Genomic DNA, 7,570 nt, shown 5'->3' on the forward strand with positions numbered 1-7,570 from the left:
CACGTGGACGCGGCGGGACCTCGGATTCTGTCGCTCCCGTATATTTGACATCAACGAGCGTAACATTCATCGTATCATTTCACTGGCGTCAGTATACTTGGGTACAGACAGAAGTCGTTCACGCGGATGTATTTTTGGTTATCGTGCTTCCCGGTGCTTTTTTTCATACCTGCTTTCTTCGTGAAGTATCGCCAAAGCAAACAACGCGTCGAGCGGGGCCATTTCCACTACGCGGGTTAACTAAAAGTGCACACCTTCAGCCTAAATCTCCGTACACATCACTGATAGAGGTGCATGCGCGATTATGTGTCGCTTCACCAGATTGGTCAGCTCTGAAACTTTTAATAGCAAATTCAGACAATTTCATCAAAAAAAAACAAAAAAAACTTTAGAAACAAGTGTTCTGAGGTCACAGAGATCTTTGTTCCTATGTCCACCATGCGCACCGTGATTATAAGCCCGATAGGTCCCCGTCAGCACTCATATGATAAGTTAAGGGCATATCTGATATGTTTTAAGCCACTGGAGCCACAGTTTCCACCCTCCGCGAGGGCAGAAGCGCGGCGATCGGCCTCTGCCCATATGCCATGAGCTTTCCTTTTTTTGACGTACATAGCACCAAGGTGAATACTTGGACATATAAATACCCAATAATAAATATAAGGGGAAAAAACGACATACCTTGCATCACGCTAAAAAAATATATATCTTGATAACTATACAAAAAACACACATGCTATAAATACCATATAACAGGAAAGCCATTGGCAGTCGGTAGCCTTTGACAGTACAAGGCATTTTTAAGACACAGATCAGCCAAAGTGCCCGTTCCTTAGGGCATTTCCATCCAACAACGTCAGTCATTGTTTTAAACGTCCTTGGACTGGATTTTCAGCAAAAAAAACTAAATAAAAAATATATAATATATGATAAATACATTCCTATTCCTAAAAAAGCAAAAAAAAAAAAAAAAGAAAGACTCAGGAATAGGACTTATCCCCAATATACGAGAGCAGGAATTTCTGCAAAGCCAGAAAAAAACAAAGAAAATTATTCGGAGTAACGCAAGGACTCCCGCTTAACATCTGCCAAGTGCGTATACTTGAACTTATGCAGTATTTAAGAAAAAGGGGGTATTCTTCTAGGCCGTATAACTTAATAAATGTGGGAAGTGTATCTATACACTGTGTGTTACACAAAGTATGTATGTAACAAAGGAAATTCTAAATGATCGTCAAGATCAACGAGCAGGAGTCGGGTCTTCCGACATGATCACAGGTGGATCCCCCTGAATTCATGTCGGAGATCCCGGATACCCGAACGACGAGGCCTCTCGCAGAGAAAAACGCTGCCACCCTTAACAAAAATCCAATTATTAAATTACATCTAATTAAGCTGTAATATTCTTGGGAAATCGCACGGGCATTTAAATAATAATAATAATAATAATAATAAAAAACCCCGAAAGCACAAAGACCCTCGTTACGCAAAACGTGTCCAAACCTATTAGTACCGAGTACAATCCCCGCTCCGCGGAAACCGGTAACAGACCTCCGTGAATAGCTACGTAGCTATAGATCCTCTGGCCCAGCGTCAGACTGCTACATGGTTAAGAGGCTGTGAAAGCAGAAGCGCACGTGGAACATTCTCCGTAACCGTTTGGGGAATAACGCTTACTTATTAAACAAGCAGAAAACAGCGTGGGCCTTTCGTGTCGTGGTTATGTTGACGACGGGGATTCTGCCTTATTCAGGATTATATTAATGATTTCACCTTCGTGGGATTTCATGTGCTCCATGAGAAGTTCCTTGCTTGTGGACTCAAAGCCGCAGACGCAACAGCAGAACAAGAGAACGCACAACTCCGTGCCGGGCCGGACGGGGCTCTCCGATTTATCTGTAATCTGAGAAGCGTCGACCTTTGGATTTTCTGCCGGACCCGTTCTTTCGTCCGCAGACCCGCCGGCGGGATCCTCGCCTCCTTTAGGGCTGGAATCATCTGGCAAAGTCTTCTTTAAAGGTTCGTCCTGAGCCCTGGAAAAAGAATAAACAACATACAAGAAACGATTAAACATTTACACGGAGTATTTGCTTTGCTTGAGTCGGATCACGTGTTCTGCTTACTTCATAGCAGACAAAGCAGCATCCGTTACGAAGCGCACGCGGCAGAGGCTCGGAAGTCCTTCAGCCTACGAGGGCTTAGCGAGGTCTTCAAGATGTGACATCACGGACAGCGCTACAATTATTTTGAAATGTAATCGTTACGTTGCTAAAAGACCCGAGATGCCTACCGGTTACTCTGTGACATCGCTTCGTTGATAGCCTTGTTGACTTGTTCGTAATTGTAGTTCTGGTCGCTGGCGTGTTTCCACATGTGAGACTTCAAAGATGGAGGGTGGCTGCAAACATATCCGCACAGCGAGCATCTGCCAGAGAAGAGTTAAACGATCAGCGGGGGATGGTTAACTAACAGACGTTCCTTTTCGATAATGTATAGATCGTGGGTTACTTTGTAGCCACCATCTAGAAACAAGTGGTCTTTTCAAGAAGAAGGTGTTGCATTAGTGCGTCCATAGAACCCAACGTTAAGCCAGGAGCCAAGATAGCCTACAGCAGGGGTTCTCAAACTGCGGCCCTCCAGGTGCTGCAGGACTACATCTCCCATAATGCTCCTTCAGCTAAGGGGCTGGCTGAGGAGTATGGGAGATGTAGTCCTGCAGCAGCTGGAGGGCAGCAGTTTGAGAACCCCTGGCCTACAGGGTTCAAAGGGCTGAAGCCCCCAAACGATCCATGGGGAATACAGATGCTTACCTGGAGGCAGGCAACGCTCACCACGGGGCTTAATGACTACATTTCTACACCTAGGATCACAACGCAAACCGCACGCACCTCTTCAAGCAAACAGAGAACGCCTGGTTGGTTTTAACCGTGTAGATTACACATCTATGTTTATTCTTATGTCTATAAAGAATGCCTTTGCTGCTTAACCCGCAGTCACGCGCCGGTCCCACCATGAACACGCGTGGTGCTATGCACACGTCTGAGGGTGCAGGAGAGACGTGCGGCGAGTAGGGAGCGGAACACGGAGTTGCGGCGTACGTACCTGTACGGTCCTACCAGCTCGGCCGCTTGGTGTTGATCTGGATAGCGTCTCATGTGACACTTCAAACTGTTCATGTTTGAAGTGGCAAAATTGCACACTTGACATCTTGGGAAACAAAAATAAAGTACCAGCTGCAGTCAGTTTGCGAGACAGATCAGATGGCGCTAGTGGGACAGCAGATAAATACGGAAAGAAGCTAAGATTACCCTCTCCGAGCTTACGGCGAGTCGGAACTAAAACACCCGCAGGAGAGTATCCGTTATCCATGGACGTTTAAAAGCAGATCGTTTTCAGACTATACGTAAAGATCACGAGGAACGACACGAGCTTCATATAGTTTGTCAAACATTTCAGAAAACAACACGCAAAACATAAAACAATACATGAATGCTTATCTGTTGTTAACCTACTAAAAAGATCTACTGTTACCAAGCACACAGCACCAGAAAAGGATAGAAAATAAAACGAAAGCCCGTACCGGTAGGGTTTAACGGCGGTATGAATCCTTCGGTGGTTCCTAACACCGACGTACGTGGAGCTGGTGTAGCCGCAGACGTCACATCGGTACAGTTTTGGCGCAGAGGATTTACTGCCTTGATAGAGAAGAAGAACATTTAGAAATGTGACCGCAATAGGGTCCCCTAGTTACATTGGGGACCCCAAAGTTATTCAACGAAGACCATGGACCAAGAGGTTAAAAACCAACTGAATACTCGCACATGATCTTGACACATGGTGACCCTCGTAAGACGTTCATAGACTGACAGGTTACAGATGAATACGCAGGACAGTCAACATTTCGACTTTACACCCAACTTACTTACACAGTTCCCCAAAAATGGACATGTTTATGAATGCTAGTGAATTAAATGGAATTAATAATAATAAAGGGAGGGAATAAAAATATCAGCTTCCAAGAAATCCATATATATAGTATTTCCATGCTACGCAATACACGAGATACAGGACTTGGGGAGCACCGAGCGCACCTTTCGGGGAGCCCGTCTCCTCCGCATCGCTGCAGACCTGCGGCTCCTCAGCAGAAGCGATTAACGCGCAGTCATCGGGACGGCCGTGATGTTCCCTCTCGTGGCTTCTCAGCTGGCTCTACGGGAAGAAAAGAAAAATGGAAAACGATTCGGTAAAGTTTGTCCTTCAAGAGCCAAAACAACACCTATTGGCGACAGGGTGGACCCCATGCGTTCCTGGATGACATGATCACAAAGGTCAGCCATGTGTCTCCTCTGAGCAGCTGGCGGGTTTAACGTCTTCACGGCCCCAGCCTTAGCGTGGGAATCCTGGATCCCCAACTAATAATGGTAAAAGGTACAATTTTGCAAACGGGATAGGAAGCTGCCCCTAAATGTATAGCTCGGTGAATGTTTATATAGAGAACCCTTTAGCGCTGATGGACTTTGTTTTCCATTAAGGAGTTCACGTGGTTAGGGTGAGATCAGCGATAAACGTGGTCGCCGAAGGGCGATACCCTCCATCCAAGGTTCTCACTAGGAGGGCTCGGGATTACACTGTGAAGAAGCACGAAAATAAAACAATATCTGTATTTAAATCAGCCGCGTCCTTACCTTAGAATAGAACGATTCGGTGCAATTCTTGCATTCGTACGTCCTGCTCTTGCAATGGTTGATCATGTGGTTTTCCAAGTCATTACTGTTGTCGGCAATATGCTCACATATGGGGCACTGGTATGGCTGTCTCTGCCGGTGAACCCGCAAATGCTGCTTAATATAGCCTTTATTATCACTGGTGTAATGGCACAGGCGGCACCGGTAAGGCCGCTCAGTATGAGGTAAGTACTCTACGAGGTTACCGCCAGGGCAGCGGTCACTCGAGGACTCGCTTTGAGCGTTGTCCTGTAACTCTTTTAAGATATCCTCGTCGGTGGCATTCTGATCCGCCCGCTCCTTTAACTTTTCGATGACTTTTAACAGAGACGTGCTAATGCCCATTTTTATCGGTTCCTCCGTCAGCTCGCTTTCGACCGTCGACATTTCCTCCTGGTCGAGGATTTTTGGGGAGAAAGCGTTACCTTTTTCGGGTACGTTAGAAGAATCCATGGCGGGACACGTTGCGCCTTTGGTAACGTCTTCCTGCTGCCCCGTGTCCGGGTCGACGGGGTCGGGATCCCTGAAACATCGAAGATTGGATTTGGGACATTCAACGATTCTGATCGGCATGGTCACCAGCGCCTCGGCCGCTAAAGAGTGCAGTCTTAAACATTCAGAGTTGGTCCTCCGGCGAGCCGGGGCAGAGTTTTCATCGGTCGCTGGAAATTCCCCATTGTTCTGCACGCTATTGCCCCAGCCTACGACAATCTCTTCGATTTCGACGGCATTCCTGTCGGCATGATAAATCTCAGCCGACGGCTCGCATGGGAGCGGCGGATCGTGGGGCATTGCCTTTTTCTTAACCCCGAGCTCGGAGGCGATCGATAAAGGCTTCTGTGAAACGGTCTCTTCAGCACCGGGCAATCGTTCCACAATAACATTCGCGTGACCTTTTTTATTTTGCCCGCTGTGAACGATTTGCTGAGCAGAGGAAAGCAGGCTGTCGGTGAGCGTGTTCTCTTGGTCTGCGCTCAGTAAGGCTTCCTCCACCACAACCACCTCAGTCATGGCAACTGGAGTTTGGCTTAAAATAGCGGCTTCCTTAAGGGTTCCTTCCAAGGATACGGGCTCACATTCTACCATCTGAACGCGACTCTTACCTTCCACGTCTTCTGATAATACAGATTCACTCCCTTGCGGGGTATGGGCTACCGTGGAATCTGGCAAACTCGCGCCTTCGTTCTCTTCCTCAAATATAGGATAGGAGCAATCGACCTCCCCGGCATGTTTCCAGGCGTGAGTCTTCAACATTCTCTGTTGACCACAGGTGTACCTACAAATCAGGCAGCGGTACAACCCGTAGGCTTCGTGCGCATACCATTTCTTCCTCTCCGGAACGGAAGTGTCCGGACACACGGAGGTCTCCTTGCCAGGTTGCGATTGGTGTTGAAGCTGCGACGGCGTTGTGGCCCCTGCTTGGCAACATTTCCTGATGTGCGCTTGCAGGTCGTCGTGGCTTTTAAAGGTCAAACGACACTCGGAGCACATGAGAACCACCTCGTTCTCCTGTCCGTGGCTTTTCACGTGAGAGGCGAGCACCTCAAAAGATGGAGACATGAACTTACACAGGCTGCACTGATAAAACATCACTTTTCTGTTACTTTGTAACAGGTGATCCGCTATGGCGTCGTCGGTCTTGTCCCCCTTACTTCGCTTTGGGCCCGGATCAACTAAATCAACGCGTTTAGGTGGAGCGGAGCAGCTCCCCTGGACTTCGGCCAGCGATGTGGAATCCCCTGGATAAGAGCGCTTCTTCCCTTCGACGCTTTTGGAGCTTTTCTCGTTCCTCACCATCGTGGACAGCTTCTGTATCACATTAATCAGCGGCTCGTTGAGTTTTTGTTTTCCGTCCACAGTGAGAAGGGAGGAAAAGATGGCCTCGGGTGTTTGTTGCACGACGGCCACGTCTGCATTTGGCATAATGTCCGACGAGCTTTCTCGATTTTCCATTCTATCTAGCGAGAGGGGGGGGGCGGGGGGAAAAAAACCATAAAATGAAAAGACTCGGATTTTAATATGGATAGAAATCAAATTATTAACAAATAATGAAAACATTCGCAGGGCACAGCTACGCGATAAACACTTAACTCGCCTCCCAACGCAGACTACTTAGTAGTCATGTGATCATCTAGATTGTAAGCTCTTTTGAGCTTGTTTCTGTAAGTCAAATTGTTATGTTATTTACTACTTGTCATGTCACCTTTACCCACCGTACAGCGCGGCGGCATAGGATGGCGCTATATAATACAATAAATTCAAATGATATTTAACATGGAACAAAAAAAAATTGGGTGTCTAATCAGACCACTAACATCGTTTGGCTTCTAAAGATCCTTCTGTAGTTCCTTTACATAGCTGTATATGATACATAGATCTATATTTATCTTTATATATATATATATATTTATCTTTATATATATATATATTTCAAGGGGAAGTAATCAGAAAGTCATATTTGAAAGGAAAGTGTGAGATCGGTTCCTTTTTTCTCTCACTGTACGGATGCCGCAGAAGTAACCGCTGACAATCCTGTGGTATGTGAGGTTGCGGACGGTCGCGTTTACTCTGCTTATCATCCGCTTTGGAACGTTAATTCCATAAAAGGCTAAACTTCTCTTTTTTTTTTCACCCGGCACGGGCCGTTTACTCGTTCCCACCAAGAGGGCCTTACGAGAAAAAGAAGGACAGAACGTTAAATCAGATCATCTCCTAATGTATGGAACGTTTCGCGAAACCCACCGGCTTCGACAAATCAAAAATCACGATGGATACTTTTTGTTTTATGGGGGAGGGGGGGGATCAAGCTGTTCAATGCCGTTTATTTATCGAGCACCAATAGATTT

The 7,570-nt window shown here is 46.6% G+C and overlaps 1 pseudogene; it reads right to left on the bottom strand.

Moving 5' to 3' along the window:
* Positions 1–1,720: 1,720 nt before the first annotated feature.
* LOC149299310 (zinc finger protein 507-like) lies at positions 1,721–6,677 on the bottom strand (annotated as a pseudogene).
* Between the last annotated feature and the right edge of the window lie 893 nt (positions 6,678–7,570).

The sequence above is a fragment of the Sceloporus occidentalis genome, unplaced genomic scaffold (assembly GCF_023333645.1).
Source record: "Sceloporus occidentalis isolate IW3139 unplaced genomic scaffold, rSceOcc1.0.p SCAF_29, whole genome shotgun sequence".
Taxonomy (NCBI): Eukaryota; Metazoa; Chordata; class Lepidosauria; order Squamata; family Phrynosomatidae; genus Sceloporus; species Sceloporus occidentalis.